At 35.3% G+C, this 24,312-nt stretch overlaps 1 protein-coding gene across 26 annotated transcripts in view; it reads right to left on the bottom strand.

Moving 5' to 3' along the window:
• The window catches only part of MBD5 (methyl-CpG binding domain protein 5), a 416,685-nt gene that overhangs the window by 226,086 nt on the left and 166,287 nt on the right, over positions 1–24,312 (bottom strand). For 5 of the 26 annotated variants that reach the window (XM_070240856.1, XM_070240870.1, XM_070240854.1 and 2 more), the window contains one exon: positions 22,408–22,476. The exons of the other annotated variants lie outside the window; for them this stretch is intronic. The gene's annotated coding sequence lies outside the window, so the exon portion shown is untranslated. The remainder of the gene's footprint in view (positions 1–22,407; positions 22,477–24,312) is intronic. 26 annotated transcript variants of the gene reach the window in all.

The raw sequence follows: 24,312 nt of genomic DNA, 5'->3' as shown, positions 1-24,312 counted from the left end.
AAGAAAAAAGCAGAGAAAGGTGCAAAAATGTGGAGACTAAACAACACGCTTCTCAACAAACAATGGATCATTGAAGAAATTAAAGAAGAAATCAAATATTATCTGGAGACAAATGAAAATGAGAACACGACATACCAAATCATTTGGGATGCAGCAAAAGCAGTCCTAAGAGGGAAATTCATCGCAATACAGGCTCACCTCACTAAACAAGAAAAAGCTCACGTAAGCAACCTCAAACGACACCTAACAGAACTAGAAAAAGAAGAACAAACAAGGCCCAGAGTCAGTAGAAGGAGGGAAATAATAAAAATAAGAGCAGAAATAAACGATATTGAAACAAAAAAGACAATAGAAAGGATCAATGAAACAAAGAGTTGGTTCTTCGAAAGAATTAACAAAATTGACAAACCCCTAGCCAGACTCACCAAGAAAAGAAGAGAGAAATCGCAAATTAATAAAAACAGGAATGACAGAGGAGAAATCACAACAGATACCAATGAAATACAAGAGATCATAAGAGAATACTATGAAAAACTATATGCCAACAAATTGAACAACCTGGAAGAAATGGACAAATTCCTAGACTCCTACAATCTCCCCAAACTGAATCAGGAAGAAATGGAGAATCTGAATAGACCAATCACAAGTAAGGAAATAGAAACGGTAATCAAAAACCTCCCCAAAAACAAGAGTCCAGGACCAGACGGCTTCTCTGGAGAATTCTACCAAACATTCAAAGAAGACTTAATACCTATTCTCCTCAAACTGTTCCAGAAAATTGAGAAAGATGGAGAACTCCCTAACACATTCTATGAAGCCAACATCACTCTGATCCCCAAACCTGACAAGGACAACACAAAGAAGGAGAACTACAGGCCGATATCACTGATGAACATAGATGCAAAAATCCTCAACAAAATTTTGGCAAACCGATTACAGCAATACATCAAAAAGATTATACACCATGATCAAGTGGGATTTATACCAGGGACACAGGGATGGTTCAACATCCGCAAGTCAATCAACGTGATACACTACATTAACAAAATGAAAACCAAAAACCACATGATCATCTCAATAGATGCAGAGAAAGCATTCGACAAGATCCAACACCCATTTATGATAAAAACCCTCAGTAAAATGGGTATAGATGGAAAGTACCTCAACATAATAAAGGCCATATATGATAGACCCACAGCCAACATCATACTCAATGGACAAAAGCTGAAAGCCATCCCTCTGAGGACAGGAACAAGACAAGGGTGCCCACTTTCACCACTCCTATTCAACATAGTTCTGGAGGTGCTGGCCAGAGCAATTCGGCAGGAAAAAGAAATAAAAGGAATCCAAATAGGTAACGAAGAAGTAAAACTCTCGTTGTTTGCAGACGACATGATCTTATACATAGAAAACCCCAAAGAATCCACAGAAAAACTATTAGAAATAATCAACAACTACAGCAAAGTAGCAGGGTATAAAATTAACGTGCATAAATCAGTAGCATTTCTATACACTAACAATAAACTAACAGAAAAAGAACTCAAGCACTCTATCCCATTCACAATCGCAACGAAAAGAATAAAATACCTTGGGATAAACTTAACCAAGGAAGTGAAGGATCTATACAATGAAAACTACAAGACTCTCTTGAAAGAAATAGGCGATGACATAAAGAGATGGAAAGACATCCCTTGCACATGGATTGGAAGAATAAACATAGTTAAAATGTCCATACTACCTAAAGCAATATACAGATTCAATGCTATCCCAATCAGAATCCCAAGAACATTCTTCACAGAAATTGAACAAACAATCCTAAAATTCATATGGGGCAACAAAAGACCGCGAATTGCTAAAGCAATCCTGAGCAAGAAAAACAAAGCCGGCGGAATCACAATCCCCGATTTCAAAACATACTACAAAGCTACAGTGATCAAAACAGCATGGTACTGGTACAAAAACAGGTCCACAGATCAATGGAACAGAATTGAAAGCCCAGAGATAAAACCACACATCTATGGACAGCTAATCTTCGACAAAGGAGCAGAGGGCCTACAATGGAGGAAAGAAAGTCTCTTCAACAAATGGTGCTGGGAAAACTGGACAGCCACATGCAAAAGATTGAAAATTGACCATTCTTTTTCACCACACACCAAAATAAACTCAAAATGGATCAAAGACCTAAAGATTAGGCCTGAGACAATAAGTCTTTTGGAAGAGAATATAGGCAGTACACTCTTTGACATCAGTTTCAAAAGAATCTTTTCGGACACTGTAACTCCTCAGTTGAGGGAAACAATAGAAAGAATAAACAAATGGGACTTCATCAGACTAAAGAGCTTCTTCAAGGCAAGGGAAAACAGGATTGAAACAAAAAAACAGCTCACTAATTGGGAAAAAATATTTACAAGCCACTTATCCGACAAAGGGTTAATCTCCATAATATACAAAGAACTGACACTGCTTAACAACAAAAAAACAAACAACCCGATCAAAAAATGGGCAGAGGACATGAACAGACATTTCTCAAAAGAAGATATGAATATGGCCAATAGACACATGAAAAGATGTTCATCATCGCTAATCATCAGGGAAATGCAAATCAAAACTACACTAAGATATCACCTTACCCCCGTTAGATTGGCAAAAACATCCAAAACCAAGAACGACAAATGTTGGAGAGGTTGTGGAGAAAGAGGAACCCTCATACACTGTTGGTGGGAATGCAAACTGGTACAGCCACTATGGAAAACAGTATGGAGATTTCTCAAAAAGTTAAAAATAGAAATACCCTATGACCCAGCCATCCCATTACTGGGTATCTATCCTAAGAACCTGATATCAGATATCTCAAGAGTCCGTTGCACCCCTATGTTCATTGCAGCATTATTTACAATAGCCAAGACGTGGAACCAGCCTACATGCCCAGAAACTAATGATTGGATAAAGAAGATGTGGTATATATACACAATGGAATACTACTCAGCCATAAAAAAAGACGAAATTGGCCCATTCACAACAATGTGGATGGACCTCGAGGGTATTATGTTAAGCGAAATAAGTCAGTCAGAGAAAGACGAACTCTATATGACTCCACTCATAGGTGGAAATTAGTATATTGAGAAGGAGATCTGATTGGTGGTTACCAGGGAAAAGGGGGGGTGGGGGGAGGGTACGGAGGGGGAAGTGGTGTACCCACAACATGACTAACAAAAATGTACAACTGAAATCTCACAAGGTTGTAATCTATCATAACATTAATAAAAAAAAAAAAAAAAAAAAATGACTTTGTTCATCCCATTTGATGTTTATGTGGACTGATTCCTCCGGTCTGACTGAAGTATTTGTTTTCCTTTATCGGGCTTAATTTTTGTACTTCTTTAGTTTCCAAAATTTCTAAACCACTTTAGTTGTGTTTCTTGCATATATCAATGAATAGAATTTTGTTCTGTGATTTGGTTGGAATCCACTGTTTAAAAAACTAACACAAGTTAAGCCCATTTACATTAATTTTTCTCTTGGCTGATTCTCTTCAGTACAATGCTAAATAATAATTGTGACAGTGGGCATCTGATAAATAGAATTGGTCTTTGTTCTGTTATTTGTTTAACTTGTTTTCTGCATTTTTTAAGAAAATATTTTATCATTATCCATCTCTTTTCTCTCCATGTATAGTTCCTCTGTATTTTTGTTCCAGTAGTTGTATTTATAACTCTATGCAACTTTGCATTTACAAATTAAATTATCCAGGGGCTGGCCCCGTGGCCGAGTGGTTAAGTTCGCGCGCTCCGCTGCAGGCGGCCCAGTGTTTCGTCGGTTTGAATCCTGGGCGCGGACATGGCACTGCTCGTCAGACCACGCTGAGGCAGCGTCCCACATGCCACAACTAGAGGAACCCACAACGAAGAATACACAACTATGTACCGGGGGGCTTTGGGGAGAAAAAGGAAACAATAAAATCTTAAAAAAAAAAAAAAAAATTAAATTATCCAATTTATATAGCTTTGTCTTTTATTTCTGTATTCAAGAACTGTTAGTCCACTTCTATAAGGAATTTGCTATTAGTATATTTTCTGATACTTTGTTCCTGCTCTTTCTGCTTCATATTTCAGTTAATATTTTTCAATGTTTGTCTTCGTACTATTAAATTCTGCTTATGCTTTTTGTATTTGCAGCTTTAATTGACATTCTTTGACTTGCAAGTATTAAAGAGGTAGAAATCAACAAACTTACAACTACAAAAACTGAGAGGAAAGGGGAGAAAATAGATCAAGGTAGTATATCATTTCTAATTTCAGTGAATATAGTGTTTACATCTTATTCTTTAACTCTGAGTCCTACCTTCGCTTTAGTCTTTATTTTACAGTTAAATCCTTTCAGTGCTCACTATTCACCCTTCTGTGGCAATTGTTCTAGTTATTTCCATCTGGTTGGCATTAGTTCATTTTCTAGGAATTTTTTCAAGAAGGGCACATTTGACACAATATTCTCCAAGTTCAAAACTGTCTGTAGTCTTTATACCTGAAGATGGTTCGACTGAATTACTTTCTTTTCTTCAAGATCCTGTAGATGTTACTCCACTATCCACTGGCACTAAATGGTGATGTAGATAAATCAGAGATAAGCCACAATATTTTTCCCTTTTATCAGTGACTTGATCACTCCTTCTTCATATTTAAAGTCCAGTAACTTCATGAGGACATGCCTCAGTATTGACAGTTCTAGGTTAATTTTCCCTGGCTCATGGTGCGTTTTCAATATGTGGATTCAAATTGTCTTCTATTTTCTAAAAGTGTTATTAAATTTTTTCCTTAAATATTTATTCTTTTCTATTACTTTGGTTTTTTTCCTTTAATGTCTCTATCTCTGCTTACCTATCTATATACATACAATAAAATTTTGTCTCTAAACATTTTATTCTTTCTTTGGTTTGTTTTATTCATTCTTCTCATTTTAATCTTTTATATTCTTTAAGGTACTTTCCATATTGTCCAATGGTTTTTCCAATTTCATCTTTGAAATAAATACCTCTTTCCTAAGTTTAGCCAGCTCATAATTCATCTTCTCCTCTCTTTCCAATGTCTTTCCCAGAGTTCTGGCTTTCTGGATCATGAGTTTTGCTCCTAGAGTTCATTGCTTTATTCATTTTCTCTCTTCTCTCTCTGCCTCTCTGTCCGTCTATCTGTCCCTCCCTCCCTTCCTATTTTCTTTCCTTCTTTCACAGAGAAACTCATACAGTATATTTTCATCAATATTAGGATTCAGATATAATCCCCAAACTCTAAAACAGACAAAAGTAGCTGAGATCTAGCAGGAACCACATGAGAGTAAGTGAAGAGAAGCAGTCTTAGTGAAATATAATGGAAAAGGACCCCCACAGTGCAGATCCCAAAAAATGACAACAAAAAATATGCCCTTAAGGTATATAACACCCTAAGTTGCCACAAGCCTTGTCTGGATCACAGGTATGGGGACAGAGGTGAGCTGAGTTGCCAGTAGAATCCACCAGACAGTTAAGTTTAGAGAAGCAGAGAAGGTGGGGGCTACACAAAGAATACAGAGACAAGTCACTTTTACTGAAAGTTTTTTTGTCTGTAGCAGCATAGAAGATTATTCCCTTGTGAAGACTAGTAAACCTAGAATAATACTCTGGACCCTCCTTTACTTTCACACTTTCTATAAACATGCAAGCACATGCACACACACACCCCCTCTTGAAAATGGCTAGCCAGCAAAAACCATTACAATCAGTCATGAGTAATAAAAAAGGAACCAGCACAGCTCTGATAACAAAGATACTCTAAGAAAAGAGAATGAAAAGAATAGTAAAACATAGTAACAGGCAGCAATTAATCACTAGAAAAATGTTACCACAGTGCAAGGGGGAGGTTGGAAAATCGAACATTTTCATATGCTTATTAGCCATTTGCATTTCTTCTTTGATAAAGTGCATGTTCATGTCTTTTATAAAAATGATTTGTCTTTTCCATATTGGATTGTTAGCACTCTTTGTACGATAAGAAAATCTTCCTTGTTGTAGCTACCAAATACTAATTCTTAGGTTTTCAAGTGCCTTTTAATTTAATTTTTGGACTTTTTCTAATCATTTAAAAATTTTTACAGTAAAAAATAATCAATCTATTATTCTACGGCTTTTAAAGAGTTGCTTTTTAAATAAAACACCAAAGTTATCATTCAATGTTTTCCAAAGATATTTTAAATTTCACAAATCACATCAATCTCATGCTCAAAACCCATCAATCACTTCTTTTTATGGTTAAAACAAAACTTAAATTTAAAATTGCTTAACATGACATGACCTCTAATGCCTTTACATGTCTGGCCCCTCCTATCTCTTCAGTCATATTTCAAACCACTCTTGCCTCCACTTTCTCCATGCCAGCACACAAGGTTTCCTGCTATGTCTCAAACACATCAGTTCTTGCTGACCCAACAGCCTTTTCATCTGCCATTCCATTTTGCTGCCTGGGCCACTCTTTCCCCAGACATGGCTCCCACTTCCATCATTCAGGAGGTTTCTGCGTAAACATCATTTCCTCAAAGAAGTCTTCCCTGATCATCTTATCTAAAATAGCACTCCCAACTCCCCATGACCCTCTATCTGCTTACCATATTTTATTTCCTTTTTAGAACATGTCACTTTTTAAAATCACATTATTTAATTATTGACTTGCTTAGTGTCTGTCTCCCACAACCAGTAGTAAGCTCCATGAGGGCAGTGACTTTGTCTCCTTTACTGTTTGCGCCAGCTCCTAAAATAATCCTCAGCAAATAGTTGGTGCATAGATGTATTTTTTAAATGAATAACTAACTAGATGATGTTTCCAATGCTTAATTTAAAAAAGTTTTAAAGCAGCTTAAAAAAATTGCTTCTAAGAGCTGGCCTGGTGCCATAGTGGTTAAGTTTGCACGCTCCGCTTCAGTGACCTGGGGTTGGCAGGTTCACATCCTAGGTGCATATCTTCACACTGCTCATTAAGCCATGCTGTGGTGGCATCCCACATATAAAATAGAGGAAGACTGGCACAGATGTTAGCTCGTGGCCAATCTTCCTCACCAAAAAAAAAAAAAAAAAGGCCTCTATTAGTTAAAAAAAAAAGCATATGAAGGCAAACTTTAAGTCAAAAGTGTTTCTTTAGACGTTTTTGCTTTTAAAGTTTGCCTTTATGATGTTCTAAGTATTTTTAGAGCTCATCGGTACATATATAACATGTTATTTCTTGTGTGGTGAGACAAGATCATATTTCTGTTTGAACACAATTTAAGTTTGATTTATACTTGCTTTACACGTTACAATTTTATCAAAACTGAGATTTTATATCTGCAAGCTCCTTAAGAAAGTATCTATATTAGATTGCAAAATCCTTGCCTTAGTGTTGATTAGCTTCTAGTGTGGGTAGATAATAAATATGTACATTACATAATGCATTGGAAAATTCAAGTGCTTTGGGAAAAAAGAAAGCAAGGTAAAGTGAAAGAGGGTTTCAATTTAAAATAGAATAGTCTTACAAGAAAACTGGAAAATTTACAAATACATGGTGATTAAACAAAATGCTACCAAATAACCAATGGGTCAAAAAATAAACCAAAAGAGAAATCAAAAATACCCTGAGATAAATGAAGATGGAAATGCAACATACCAAAACTTATGGGATACAGTAAAATCAGTTTTAAGAGGGAAGTTCACAGCGAAAAACAACTACATCAAAAAACAAGAAAAATCTCAAATGAACAACCTAACTTTACACCACAAGGAATTAGAAAAGGAATAACAAATGAAGCCCAAAGGAAGGAAATAACAAAGATTAGAGTGGAAATAAATGAAATAAAGACTAAAAATACAATAGGAAAGATCAATGAAACTAAGAGCTTGTTCTTTGAATAGATAAACAAAATTGAAAAATATTTAGCTAGACACACTAAGAAAAAAAAAGACTCAAATAAGATCAGAAATGAAAGAGGAGATATTACAGCTGATACTACAGAAATACAAAGTCATAACTATCAACAATTATATGGCAACAAATTTGACAACCTAGAAGAAATAGGAAAATTCCTAGAAACATATAACTATCAAGACTGAACTATGAAGAAACAGAAAACCTGAACAGATCAATTACTAGTAAGGAGATTGAATCAGTAATCAAAAACCTCCCAATAAATAAAGGTCCAGGACCAGAGAACTTCACTGGTTGAGTTCTACCAAACATTCAAAGAAGAATTAACACCACAGTTCTCAAATTCTTCCAAAAAATAGAGGAGGAAGGAACACTTCCAAAATCATTTTACAAGCCCAGCATTACCCTGACACTAAAACCAGACAAGGATGCCACAAGAAAAGAAAATTACTGGCTAATATCCCTGATGAACATAGATTAAAAAATCTTCAACAAAATTTTAGCAAACAAAATTCGACAATACATTAAAAGGATCACACACCATGATCAAGCAAGATTTATTCCAAGGGTGTAAGGATGGTTTATCATCTGCAAATCAATCAATGTGATATATCACATTAACAAAATGAGAGATAAAAATCATATGATCATCTCAACAGACGCAGAAAAAGCATCTGACAAAATCCAGCATCCATTCATGATAAAAATTCTTAAGAAACTGAGTATAGAAGGAACATGCCTCAACATAATAAAGCCACATGAGACAAGCCCGCTGCTAACATCATAGTCAATTGTGAAAGCCGAAAGCTTTTCCTCTAAGATCAGGAACAAGGCAAAGATGCCAACTCTTGCCACTTTCATTCAACATGAAAATTCTAGCCAGAGTCTTTCTATGCAGTAATATGAGCCATCAGAAAGAGAAATTAAGAAAGCATTCCCATTTACACTTACATCAGAAAGAATAAAATATCTAGGAATAAGTTTAACGAAGGAGATGAAAGACCTGTAAACTGAAAACTATAAGACATTAATGAAAGAAGACAGAAATAAATGGAAAGATATTCAGTGCTCATGAATTGAAAGAATATTGTTAAAATGTCCATACTACTGAAAGCCATCTATATATTCAATGCAATCCCTATCAAAGTTTCAATGGCATTTCTCACAGAAATAGAACAATCCTAAAATGTGTATGGAATGACAAAAGACCCCAAATAGCCAAAGCAAACTACTGAATGGTAGACAATATCTGCAAATCATACATCTGATAAAGGGCTAATATCCAAAATATATAAAGAAATCATAGAACTCAGCAAAACAACAAACAATCTGATTAAAAAAATGGGCAAAGGAATTGAATAGACATTTTTCCAAAGAAGACATACAGATGGCCAACAGGCACATGAAAAGATGCTCGATATTACCAATCAACAGGAAAATGATAATCCAAACAGCAATGAGATATCACCTCACACCTGTTAGAATGGCTATTCTCAAAAAGACAAGAAATAACAAATGTTGGCAAGGATGTGGAGCAAAGGGAATACTTGTGCACTGTTGGTGGGAATGTAAATTGGTGCAGCCATTATGAAACACAGTAGGGAGGTTCTTCAAAAAATTAAAAATACAACTGCCATAGATCCAGCAATTCCACTTCTGGGTATTTATCTGAAGAAAACAAAAACACTAACTTGAAAAGATATATACACCTCCATGTTCATTGTAGGATTATTTACAATAGCCAAGACATGGAAACAACCTAAGTGTCCACCAATGGATGAATGGATAAAGAAAATGTGGTATATATATATATGTACACTGGAATATTATTCATTCATAAAAAAGAATGAAATCTTGCCATTTGAGACAACACAGATGGGCCTTGAGGGCATTATACTAAGTGAAATAAGACACAGAAAGACAAATATTATATGATCTCACTTAGATATGGCATCTAAAAAAAAGAAAAAAACGAGCTCATACATACCAGAGAAGAGACTGGTGGTGGCCAGCAGTGTGCGTGTGTGTGTGTGTGTGTGTGTGTGTGGGGTGTGAAATGGATGAAGGGAGTCAAAAGGTACAAATTTCTAGTTACAAATAAGTCATGTGGTTGTAATGTACACCACGGTGACTATAGTTAATAATACTGTATTGCATATTTGAAAGTTGCTAAGAGAGTAGGTCTTAAAAAACAGAAAGAAAATAGAACGGTCAGACAGGCCTTACTGAGGAGGTAAAACTTAGGAAAATGTTTGAAGAAGGCAAAGGAACTATCAATATAGTCAAAAGAATGCATTTCAGGCTCAGAAGGCAATTCTGGAACATATTAAGAAATGTTAACATCATCAGATAAACTATAATCTCCCAAGATAACTATTTTGGAGGATTTAACACTCATTTGGATGGCATGATAAATTTGTTTTAAAGTCAAAACATTTTACTTAGCCATACTTTGTATACTGTACATCTGTTTTTTTGTAGAGTAGACACTCATAGGAAATATGTAATACAGAAGTGTATCAATAAAGAAATCCGTAGAATCTATATTGATAACAAAGCTTTTCCCCTTTAACATATTAGTGCATTTATTATTTGTTTTTCTTTTAAATGCCACAATTTAATGCACAATTAAATGCCACAATTAAAGAATCCTGAAATGCTGAAATATATTCATATTAAAATTACCATCAAAAGTCTGCCACATTATTTGCCTTTGTAATGGTTAGTTTTCTGCATCAACATGGATAGGCTATAGTATAGTTACTCAGTTAAACACTAATCTAGGAGTTGCTGTGATGGTATTTTATAGACGTTTTTTATAGACGTTAACATCCAGAATCTGTTGACTTTAAGTAAAAGAGGTTATCTTATACAATTTGGATGAGCCTCGTCCAATCAGTTCAAAGGATGTAAGAACAAAGCCGAGATTTCCCGGAAGAAATTCTGCCTCTAGACTGAAGCATCAGTTCATGTCTGAGAGTTTCTGCCTGTTGGTTGGCCCTGAAAATTTCATACTTGCCAGCCCATGATTGTGTAAGCCAATTCCTTGAAATGAATCTCTTTACACACACACACACACACACACACACACACACACATACTCATAACATATATATCCCTTAGTAATTCTGTTTCTCTGGAGAACTCTGATTGACATAGTCCTCTCAGACTACATTAGAAGCTACTTAATGAAAGGCACCATGTCTTATTGTGATTCCTGCATCCAATATAGTTCATAGCATGGTGCTTTATTGAAAGAATAAATAAAATCACAGAAAAGCATTTTAATTCCATAGGTAGGTGGCAGCTAATTTTGCTACTGAAGCAGAAGAAAATACCACATAAACATTTATAAATTTTATACAATGAAATCAACAGAGAAGAAGGAAAACAACAATGAGAAAAATATAGCCAAGTTCTTATATCTAATATATACAAAGAAATTGTAAAAACATAAAACCATTATAATTTCTCTGTACAAGAAAATCTAAACTTACTGAGAATTCTGAGTGTTTAAAATAATATCATAATACAGAAAAGCAAGTCAAGTGCTTTATGTGATTACTTTATTTACTACTTACAACAACCTGAGATAGGTAATACTCATATCCCCATTTTACAGATGAGGAAACCAAAGCAGAGACACTGAGGAACAAAACTAGGTATTCAGTGATGGAGCTCTTACGAGGCCATAAGGACCCAGGCAACTGGAGTGCTAAACATGGAGGATACAATACCAAAAACAAAAAGGCAACTAAAAAGGGTTCAATCTTGTTCAATCCTGATAAAGAAATTCAAACCAAAACAACTTTGCAGTTCAACTTTACATTTTAGCAATGAAAAAAAAAAAGAAAAATGTTAAAAGCTATTAAGGCTTTGGAGAAAAAGATACGATCTGTATTGGTCATGGTAATATAAAATACTTTAATTTTTAAGAAGTTAGTGTAGCTAGTCATTAAAAATTTCAGATGCTATGGGTCTAGCTGTGGCCGAGTGGTTAAGTTCGCACACTACACTTTGGCAGTGCAGGGTTTTGCCAGTTCAGTTTCTGGGCATGGACCTAGCACCACTTATCAAGCCATGCTGAGGTGGTGTCCCACATGCCACAACTAGAAGCACTCACAACTAAAATATACAACTATGCACTGGGGGACTTTGAGGAGAAGAATGAAAAATAAAAGATAAATAAAATAAAAAATAAAATAAAATAAAATCTTTAAAAACAAATTCAGATGCTATGGCATAGTAATTCTACTCCAAAGAATAGAGTCTATGGAAATAATAACAATAAAAAATAAGTTTTTACTAAAATACACGCAATAGTAAAATGCTGTAAGTAAGTAAATGTTCAAGAACAGAAGAATGAAGAGCATGATGGTTTATTAATAGAATACATAGCCATTAAAATGATGACTATGGAAAAGCATTCTCAAATGATGACATATGGAATGCTCTATGCAAGACGCATACTCTATGATCTTCTTGGAGAGCATCACACATATTAGCATATTGAAGGCTTTCCTGTAGGAAAGAAACTTCCTTTGCTGTTCAATATTTTCCAGACTTATTTGAAAACAGAACCCTTTCTGTATCAGCTACTTATCGCTGCACAATAACAACACTTACATTGTTTACAAGTTTAGGCAGAGTTTAGCAGGGATAACTTGTCTCTGCTCCGTTTGGTGCCATCTGGGGCAGCTCAAAGACCTGGCACTGAATCATCTGAGACTTGCTCAATCATGCCTGGTGTGGTGGTGGCCTCTCATGTGGCCTGGGCTTCCTGGGTTTGGGGTTCTAAGGGTGAGCATCCCAAGACAGACAGAGCCAAGCAGAACAGTAGTATTTTTCAAGATTAAGCTTCTGAAGCTACCTAGTGTCACTTCCACTGCATTGCACTCATCGAGGCAGCCAAATTTCAGGGAGAAGGAAACAGATTCTACCTCTGGATCAGAGAGTGGGAAGGTTCTGGAAGAGCATGTTGGATCAGAAATATTTCTGTGTCCAGTTTTGGCAAATATAATTTGCCATATATTTTTTCAAGTAATAACTATTAATTTCCCAAGTTTGGTAAATGTTAATGGAGGAACATTAAAAGCTATAATATGTATATATTATCTATGTAAAATATATACATATATATTTTTCCACACACACACTACTTGGCCTAAAGAAAAATACCTGTTGTTTGACACAGTAAAATAGTCCAAATCACTGTGAATGAATTAGGCAATTTCCATTCAAATTCATACGAAATAACAATGGGAATCAGGGCTGTCTTCAGCTCACAGATTTCCCATTGACCACTTGGGCTACAAGATTGTCCATATCCTTGTGTTTCTCAAGAGACACCAAATTTCTGAGGTACTGTCTTATTGATATTAGTGATGAAAAAAATCTTAATTCAACTTAGAAGAAATCTATACAAATGGAGACATATCTATTTTGGTGAACATAACTCTTGGTAACAAGATTTATCCAAGGGGATTGATTCTTTTAATAGCAATGCCTTCTGGAATTTTATTTCTTATGAAAGACTTTTTCAGAATATTTCCCTCATGTAGGTATAGGTACTAAATAAAGGAAAGAGAGAATATTTTTTAATGGTGGCACAAAAACATATTCAAATAGGTCTAATTACCTTTACAAGACATGACAGATTAAGACAATATAAATGAAACCAAAGTGGAAAGATCTAATGTCTACGAAAGTTTAAAACTTAGTGAGAACGAAAAATTACACATCCTTTCTCAAGAAGCTCCTGGAGGACTTGCTCCACAAAAATGAGAGTGCAAGATTTAAAAAAAAAAGAAGGTTTAAGAGTCAGGAGTTTCAACATAGGAGAGAAAAAGGGTATCCTATGAAAGAAGAGGGATCCCAGAATGACACCTGTGCTACCAGACTGCAGCCAGGCCACACTGTAATAATGTGACTCAGTTAAGTTGAGGGCTGGAGTGATGACAGCATCATGGTGGAATGAGTTTTCCCAGTAATCTTTCCCCTTCAATATACAAGGAAAAGGACATTCATACTCCAACAGAGGACATCCAAACACAACACAAAAAATGTCAGTGAGACCCACGCAGCCATACAACTGAGGGCGGAGAGGCTAGAGCCCCCCTTGGAGGAGGTGGAACGAGGTAAGAGAAAACTTCTCTCCCACCCCTAAAGACTGTGATCAGGGACCACAGGTGGCCTCTGAGAGGAAGGAATGGGGAAGGGGATGTTCATTTGCGGGAACATCAAAGACTCCTGAGAGCCCTTGCAACCTAGAGAGAAGCCCTCTACTAGGGTGAAAGCTTTTGCGGGGGGCGGGGGTGACCTTATCAAGCCAACACCCCAGGAGAGCAGATAGCAAGAGCAGAGGGAAAAAACCCTAAGAGCACATGGGAGAAAGTGCTCCTCCCCCCACCTGCTCAGTGCCGCTCCAGGCCCTGGGATTTCAGCCGAAGGCAGAGGGCTCAGAATATGTGGCTCTTGACCCCTACCCAGTGGCAACAGGTGGTAACTATGACCAAATAACACCAGGATGTGAAAAAACAGAGCCACTCTCTCTAGCAATATCAAACACATTAGATCTCCAGACCAGAGAGAAAATGACAAGTACCCAGAAATCAGTCCTAAGGATGCAGAAATATGTAATCTAAATGACAACGAATTCAAAACAGTTATCATCAAAAAACTCAATGAGGTAAAATAGAATGTAGAGAAACAATTTAATGAGTTCAGGAGCTACTTCACAAAACAGATTGAAACTATAAAGAAGAATCAATCAGAAATGTTAGACAGAAAGACATAATGGAAGAAATAAAACAAAATATGGATTCCCTGAATGCTTGAGTGGACACCATACAGGAGCATATCAGCATAATTGAAGATAGATAGGTTGAAATGCTCCAGATAGAGGAGGAGAGAGAACTAAGACTAAATAAAGAAAGTCTCTGAGAAATACCTGACTCAATGAGGAAATGCAACATAAGAATTATAGGTATTCCAGAAGGAGAAGAGAAGAATGGAGTAGAAAGCTTGCTCAAAGAAATAATAGCAGAGAACTCCCCAAACCTAGGGAAGGAAATCCATGTGGAAGAGGCTGCCAGATCTCCTGAATATGTCAATGTAAAAAGATTTACTGCAAAGCATATAGTAGTGAAACTGGTAAAACTGAATGACAAAGAAAAACACTAAGGGCAGCGAGGCAGAAGAAAATAACCTACAAAGGAACCCCCATCAGGCTTTCAGCGGATTCCTCTGCAGAAACCTTACAGGCTAGCAGAGAGTGGAATGATATATTCAAATATTTGCAAGACAAAAACTTTCAGCCAAGAATACTCTATCCAGCAAAAATATCCTTCAGATATGATGGAGAAATAAAAACTTTCCCAGACAAACATAAGCTAAGGGAGCTCATAGCCATGAGACACCCCCCACCCCCCCGCCCCCGGGCAAGAAATCCTCAAGAAGGCCCTGAAAAAAAAAAAAAAACAGACAGAGAAAGGGGTTACAAAGTGTGGAGTAAGGAGATCAATAGGTAGCCAAAATCAGAGCAGGATGGCAAATACTCAAGTACAGCATTAAAGACCAAGGGAAGGAAAACACCGAAAACAAAGATAATCTTGTCATTTTAACCACAAACTCACAACACAAGATGAAATAAGATGTGAGAAAAACAACTTAGGAGGGGAAGAGGAAAGAGACTGAATTGGTTTAGTCTAAGGAAATTAGAGGCCATCAGAAAAGGGACTATCTTACCCACGAGATTTTGAATACAAACCTCAGGGTAATTACTAAACAAAAAAGCAGAACAGAGACACAAATAACAAATAAGGAGAAAACAAAGAAACATAAGATAAAAAACTACATAACTCAACAAGCTGAGGGTTGTCATAATTCTCCACTGGCTATTTGGATGGTTTTTTCTCTCTTTCTCTCTCTTTTTCATTTCTTGATCAGTCTAGCAAGAGGTTTATCAATCTTATTGATATTTTCAAGGAACCATCTTTTGCTTTCATTGATTTTGTCTACCATTTGATGTGTCCTAATTTACTGATTTCTGGTTTTACATTATTTCATTATTTCTAGTTACTTTGGGTTTAATTTGCTTTTCTTTTTCTTAAAATTATCAATTTCACTCTAAGCACTGCTTTAACTACATTCTACAAATTTTAATATGTTGTGTTTTCATTATCATTTAGTTAAAGATATTTTCTAATTTTCCTTATGATTTTTTCTTGACTCATAGGTTATTTAGAAGTGTGGTGCTTAATTTCCAAATAATTGGGAATTGTTCATGCTTTTTTTGGTTACTCATTTGTAACTCAGTTCTTTCTGTTTTTTTTTTTTTTCCAGAGAACAAAGTCTGGATGATTTCAATCCTCAAAAATTTACTGAGACTTGTTTTATGGCCCAGCACATGGTGTATCATGGTAAATGTTCTATGCATAGTGGAAAGAATGTATATTCTGCTGTTACTGAGTATACGTTCTATAAAAGTCAATTAAGTCAGGTGGGTTTTTACTGTTCAAGGTTTCTATATTACTTACTGATTTCTGTTTACTTGTTATGACAATTGTTGAGACAGGAAGGTCGAGACGGGAAGGTTGAAACATCTAACTAATAACTGTGAATTTGTCTATTTCTCCTTTCAACTCTATCAGTTTTTGCTTCATTTATTTTTAAGATCTATTGTTTATTATCATTTAGGACAGTATGCCCTCTTGATGAACTACATTTATCATTTTAAAATTTCCTCTTTATCTCTGGCAAAGATGTCCAGATGTCTACTCTGTCTAATATTAACTTAGCCACTTTAACTTTCTGATAACATGCATTTGCATGGTACATGTAACTTTTTTTTTTTTTAAAGATTGGCACCTGAGCTTTCATTTGTTGCCTATTTGCTTCTTCTTTTACTTCTTCTCCTTCTCCCCAAAGCACCCCAGTAGATAGTTGTATATTCTAGTTGTAGGTCCTTCTGATTGTGCTATGTGGGATGCTGCCTCAGCATGGCTTGATGAGTGGTGCCACATCCGAGCCCTGGATCCAAACCAGGAAAACCATGGGCCACCGAAGCGGAGCATGTGAACTTAACCACTTGGCCACAGGACCGCCCTGGTACATTTTACTTTTAACCTACCTGTGTCTTGATATTTAAAAGGCACTTCCTCTATCAAGTACACCAGGGGTTGGCAAACTATGGTCCAAGGACCAGGTGGTTTCTTTGTAAAGTTTTATTGGAACACAGACATACTTACTTGTTTACATTTTGTCTATCGCTGTTTTTCTAGCTACACCAGCAGAATTGAGTAGTATAACAGAAACTGCATGGCCCTCAAGCCTAAAATATTTACTATCTGGCCCTTTGATAAAAAGTTTGCCAATCCTTGTAGTATAGAATTGTTTACTGGGTTTTTATTGGTCTAACAAAACGTACCAATTCATTGGAGTGTTTAGAAAATTTACATTTAACATAATTATCATGTAATTGGATATAAATCTGTCATCTTGCTATTTATTTTCTATTTGAACCATCTCTTCTTTCATCCTCTGTTCCTGCCTTCTTCTGAACTAATTCAGTTTTTTAGTATTCCACTTTATCTCCTCTATGAACTTATTAGCTATATCTCTATTTTATATCTTTAGTGGTTATTCTGGGGTTTAGACATGCATTTTTAACTTATTACAGACTACCTTTACAAACCAGCACACCACATCTTGAATAATGTAAGAATATTATGAAATTATACTTCCATTTCTCTCTCCCATTTTTTGCAATCTTGTCATACATTTTACTACTACAAACACTATAACCTTCACAATATTTGCTCTTATTTTTTATTACTGTTTTTGATTTAAACAATCAATTGTCTTTTAAAAAATTTAAATGAGAAAAAATCAGTCTTTTATATTTACCCATATATTTCCCACTTCTGGGGCTCTTTGTTCCTTTGTGTGGACTATATTTCATCTAATGTTTTTCTTTTGCCCCAAGACTTCACTTAGCACTTCTTGTAACACAAGTCTGCTGGCAATGAACTCTTTCACCTGCTTTGTGGTGATTTTGTCTGAAAACATCATTATTTTATATGCTTTTTGCTGTATATAGAATTTTAAGTTTATAGCTTTCTTCTTTCAGTGCTGATCTCATTCCAATGTTTTCTGATTCTCATTGTTTCTGATGAGAAGTCAGCAAATAATTATCTTTGGGGTTCTTTTGTATGTAATGTGGCTTTTGTTCTGGGCTTCTATGATTTTTTCTTTATCATTAGTTTTCTGACATGATGTGTCGGTGTGGTTTTCTTTCTTGTTTGGAGTTAGTTGAGCTTCTTGGAATCAGGAGTTTATAGTTTTCATCAAATATGGAAAAATTTTCGCCATTATTTCTTCAAATATTTCTTCCTCCTGGAACTCCAATTACACATTTTTTAGACCACACGGTAGTAGGACAATGAGGTGTTATTCATTTTTTTTCAGTTGTCTTACTCTCTGCTTTGGTTTGGATAATTTCTTAAGTCCACTTATCATCTTATCTGCAGTATTAATGCATTGCTAAACATATCCAGTGGATATTTCATTTCACATATGGCAAATTCTATATTTTCTACACACATTATTTTAATGTTTTTCTTTAAATCCTTGAATATGTGCACAATCAGCTGTTTTAAAGTCTTTGCTAATTATATCATCACTATCATTTCCGGGTCTGTTTCTATTAACTATCTTTTCTTGGCTTGGGGTCACATGTTCTGAAGACTCTTATGGTTTTGTTAAGTATCCAGAATTAGTTGTCTTCCCATCTGGTTCTGTATATCTATGCTCAATTTGGATAAGAACTCATAGGGAAAAAAAACAGGTGACTGACTTTTCCCAAACCTCAATAGCAAAATAATCTGCTATTTAATAATCATAAGTCTCTATTTTAATTTGAGCCTCTTTTCTTCATCACCGCATTAGATTTTCTTTATTCCCTTGAGGGCAATTTGATTTTGGTAATGTTCAGGGCCCTGTAAAGTATTTCCTCCATGATATTGCAATCTACCCTCTTGTTGACAAACCTCATGGGAGAATTGTGACTGTTTCCATTTTCTTTCCTTCTACTCATTTTTCATCCTCCCTGACTTTCTCTATAGTACTATACTGAAACTAAACCAATGATCTAACTGCCAGCTCCAATCATCCTTTCCCATTCCTAATATTCTATGTGCCATATGTATGGGGATACATGATCAAGTAGGCACTAGATGTTCTTCATGAGGATGTTAGAGCTGAAGACAAAGAAGATAATTAGTTTCAAAATTACTTTAATAGAGGTATGGAAATAATGCGAAATATCAACATGTAAGGGCTATGTATGAAAGCCCAGAGAGGTCAAGGAAGCCTTCTAAATAAGTATAATCACTGTGATGTCCAGTATACCTTACACCTCCAAGAAAAACATATCTGACCATTCAGATGAATTAGTTTACTTATTCTGATAAAGCAACAAAAATTATATAAGCCAATAATTTTTCCTTGATTTCAAACTTTCAGACAAAAATTACGTGAACAAATAGAGAAGAAAAATGCAAACTAAATGCTTGGCATATCCAATCTCCCACATTCTAGCTGACTGCTTTTGCCTTATTAAAATAGGTATTTGTTTGTTCATTAATTTGGAGTACAAAAACAATACACGCTTACTGTAGAAATTTAGTAAAGTACAAAAAAGAACAGCAAAAATATTCACCCATCATTTTATACTAAAAGATAATCTATTACATTTTGGTGCACGTGTGTGTGGACATTCATTTTTTTTTTTTAAACAAAAATGAACAGTGCATTATCTCAGAATAATTTATTCTATGAATATACATCATTTAATTAACTCGTATTGTTGGACATTTAAATTGTTTTCACACATCATGATAAAATAATTCTTTTTTTTTTTGAGCAAGATGAGCCCTGAGCTAACATCTGCTGCCAATCCTCCTTTTTTTGCTGAGGAAGATTGGCCCTGAGCTAACATCTGTGCCCATCTTCCTCTACTTTATATGTGGAATGCCTGCCACAGCATGGCTTGATAAACGGTGTGAAGGTCTGCACCTGGGCTCTAAACCGGCAAACCTTGGGCTGCTGAAGTAGAGCACACAAACTTAACTGATATATCACTGGGTCAGCCACAAAATAATTCTTGATAATACACTTAAGAGAAATCACAAGAAATGTGATCTCTGGGTCAAAGAGTACACACAATGTAATGCTTTTGTTAGAGTTTCCTCCAGAAAAATAATACCAAGCTGTTGGACTAGACAAACTACTGGGTCCCTCTCCAAAGATCAACTCTAGCAGGAACTGCAGAGAAAAAAAGCCAGAAAATAAGAAAACTTGAAGCTGAGTAGTGGAGAGGACTGGTCTGAACTGGTGAATGTGCTTGGGTCTTGGAACCTGAGGTTCTAGGGCAGAGGCAGCCTGTAAGCTGTAGAAGACAAAACAGAAAATGAACTATTGAAGTTCTGCTTTTGATTGTTCCCTGGTATTGCCCTGAAACAAAAAATGACTGCGCCCATATCTGTCGGGACTCAGACTACTGTACAAATGCCCTCGGAAGTAAAGAGAGTACTTATAGACAGCTGAGAAAAACAGGTGGGAACTAACTAATCTTGGGCAGTCATTTCCCTGCCCTTTTCTATCAGATCAAGAGTTGGTGAATTACAATCACCAGCTTTGGATGCTTCTTCTCCCTGGTGGGATGGGGAGTTGGGGGAGGGGGGGTGGATGGTAAAGCACAGAGTTGAGGTATCATTTTGGTCACTTGATAAATCAGTAACTGTGATTTCTTAGGTGGCCTGGGGGTTTTCTACCTACCTCCCATCCTCTGAATTCACTGCAAATGACAGGGACTGGGTGCTGGCCTGTCCCATATGTAATGCCAGATAGAGTAGCCAATATCCCCAGGGAAAATGATCTTACAGGTCAAAATATCAAGACATTTTGAGTAGCTCAACTACTTCCAAAGAAAAACAACATACTGGCATACAGATTCTACGAAAAGCAGAAATGCTAGATCTGATGGTCCAAGAATTTAAAATTAGCCTAATAACCATACTAAAAGAGATAAGAGAACATATTAGCAATATGTAATAAAAACAAGAAAACAAAGAAACAAGTAGAAATATTATAAAAAATATAATATTTGAAACATAGAGATTGGATAAAGAATAGAATTAAAATGAGGAATAAATTAATGAATTTGAAGACCAGTTTGAGGAAATCTTCAAAACTAAGAAAAGGACAAAGAAAAAGAAAATATAAAAGAAAGGCTAAGAGATTGTCAGTGCTACATCTGAATAACAAGGACATAGAGAGAAAAATAAAAATATAAAGAAAGAAGTATTTGAAGAAATCATGGAGATAACAGGAAAAAAAAATCACGGATTTCCAAAGTATTGAAGGAAACCTAAAACCTAGAGTTTTATATACAGATATGCAGTCATTCAAACATTTCAAGCATACAAGGCCTCAGAAAACAGTTGTCAATGAAACAGTCGAAAGAGAAACAAATTCAAAAAATGTTTAAAAGATGTATAAAGCAATGCTTATCAAATATCTTGGTAAAGTTTGTTGTATTTATTAAAAACAGTTAAGAGTGAAGAAGAAGAGAAAATCTGACTACAATAGTTTAGAATTTAAAGTAGATGATAGCAACATAGGGAGTTGGGAAAGGAAGGGATACAAAGGGATGCCAGAGTGTACAAGAATCTTTTTAGGGGAGATGTATAAATAGAGGTTTTTTTTTTTTTAAGAAAGAAAGGATTAAAAAGAAATAAAAATACACAGTCAAAGTGTGTGAGAAAAACTGAAATAAGATGCCAGAAACATATTCAAATATATCAAAAATTATAATAATATTATGTGCTTATTGACAATTTTGTTGTTGTTGTTAGGTCTTTCAAGTTCTTAATTATAATCTCTACTCCTTTTTTGTGTTGTAAGTGAAAATACTTTTAATCTTTCTTCTGATAATACATGTACTAAAGTTCCAAACTCTGGAGATAAAGTGAAAATCTTCCAGAGCTAACTACTATTTGGTATCTACTGCAGAGGACATTAGACTAGATGATTGCCTATTTTTTTCCCAACACTTATCTTCCCCGAACATAATACCTTACTTATTCTATTGTCAAAATACTTAGCTTTTACATGACCTTGACGCATGTAACCAGAAATATGGTAATAGTTTTAAAGGATTTAAGGAAGTCAACTCAGGGCATTATTAACCAAAGTTTCTGGTTATAGGAAAGTAGAAAACTATTGGAGTACAGGATTAATTTAGGTTGTGGCAGTGGGAGCTTAAGTGAAGCAAGACTGGGCAGATCAAAGCCCACTGGTCAGGGTTAGGACATTGAGTCCCTGGTCAGTTCGAAAGGAGAGTGAACACTATATGGCTGAGTTAGATGAAAACACCAAGATTGTCTAGACATTTCCTAACTCAAAGGAAACTGGGTCTGGGCGATACCTGTAGGTGGGGAGAGCATCAGGTGTCATCAGTACACATGGTCGGGGGGGAAGGAGGGGCCTGAAGAACCTGAGGAAAACACCCGAATAGATTAAAAAGCATTAAAGACATAAATAGCCTAAAAAAAACTCTCACAAAAATCCTCAGAACCAGATAGTTTTACATGAGTTTTAATGCATGCTAAAGAAACAGTAAATTCTTATAAAGTTGTTCTAGAAAATAGAAAAAGAGCAAAAGCTGCCCATCTCATTTCATAAGGCTAATGTAATCTTAACTGCAAAATCAGAAAAGGAAAATGAAAAGAAAATCATAGCACATTTCACTTAAGAATATAAAGTCTAAAATCCTAAATAAAATATTTGCTAAACAAATACAATAATACACCAGGATCAAGTAGAGTGTAAACTAAGAATGCAGAGATGGCTTAACATTAGAAATTCTATCCATATAATTCACAACATTAATATACCACAGGATATCACATGATTATTTTAACAGATACACAAAAACCATTTTATAGGATTCGATGGCTATTTATTATAAGAATACGTAGCAAGCTAGAAATAGAAGAACCTTTCTTAATCTGGTAAACATTATACATTAAAAACTTTCAGCAAACATTATACTTAAGTGAAAAACTAGATGCACCTTCTTTAGGATTCAGTATAAGATGAGGATGCCCACTGTTACCACTACTGTTAAACATAATTCCAGAGGAACTGATCACAGGTATTGGAAAGACGAAAGAAGTAAAAGTAGAAGGATGAGAAGGGCAGCAATAAAACTGTCATTATTTGTAGTTGATATATGACCATCTATCTTGAAAAAAGAACAACCCATTAAGAATAAGAGAGTTAAGCACTGTTGTTAGAACCAAGATCAAGTTTCAAAAAATCAGTAGCATTTCTGTTCACCTGCATCAAGACATCAAGAAAATATTTTTAACTGAATACTTAAAATATAGATGTGTACTTAAAGAACATCATGCACAAAATTAAAAAGTTGAAAGAATGGGAGTAGATTTTTCTTTAATATCTAAAACTGACAGGAAATGAACATCTAAAGCATACAATAAACTTTTAAAAAAACATTAATCAGGAGACAGATTTTATTATGAAAAATAAAGAGCATGAAGAAGCAATTTCAGAAGAGGGAAGCCAAAAAGCCAACAAGAATATGAAGAAATACTCAAACCCATTAATAATAAGAGGAATTCAAATTAAAACAATGAGCTATAAAATTACACACGTTAGACTGAAAATATCAGAAAGCTAGATAGATAATGTCAAGGGTTGGCAGGGATAAGGGAGTTACTGCTGGCGAAAGTACAGACCAAAGTATTTATTTGATAGACTATCTGGCAGGACTTGGTCAAATATATATATTTAAACATCTATCCTATTACTCAGCAATTCTACTCCTGGATATATATCCCAAAGAAGTCCTTGCAATGTTCCATGATAGGACAAGTATGAGAATGTTCACCATGGCATTGTTTATTGTGACAGAAAGTTGGAAGCAATCTGGGTGGCAATCACTGGGAAACATGGATAGTTAAAACAGGGAGCTACAAACCATGGAATACTATGTAGCAGTTAGAAGCAATGTAAACACAACAGCATAAATAAATGATAAAAACACAAAGTTAATAAAATAAAATAGTAAGAAACACAATGAGATACATAGTACAATACCATTTACGCATATTAAAATTTCATGTACATGAATATAAATGGAGGAAGAGGCAGGGTAGAAAAACAGTTAAGACAAGCTCAACCATGAGATAACTGTTGAAGCTGAGAGATGGGCACATACTATTACTCTCCTTTTCTTTTTTATCTATTTGAAAATTTTCATTTAAAATCTTTAAGAAATACATATATATAAAACAATACTCATATTATG

This window comes from Equus caballus, chromosome 18, assembly GCF_041296265.1.
Source record: "Equus caballus isolate H_3958 breed thoroughbred chromosome 18, TB-T2T, whole genome shotgun sequence".
NCBI lineage: Eukaryota > Metazoa > Chordata > Mammalia > Perissodactyla > Equidae > Equus > Equus caballus.
Note: the sequence above shows the minus strand (reverse complement) of the source record. Positions and strands in the feature narration are given on the sequence as shown.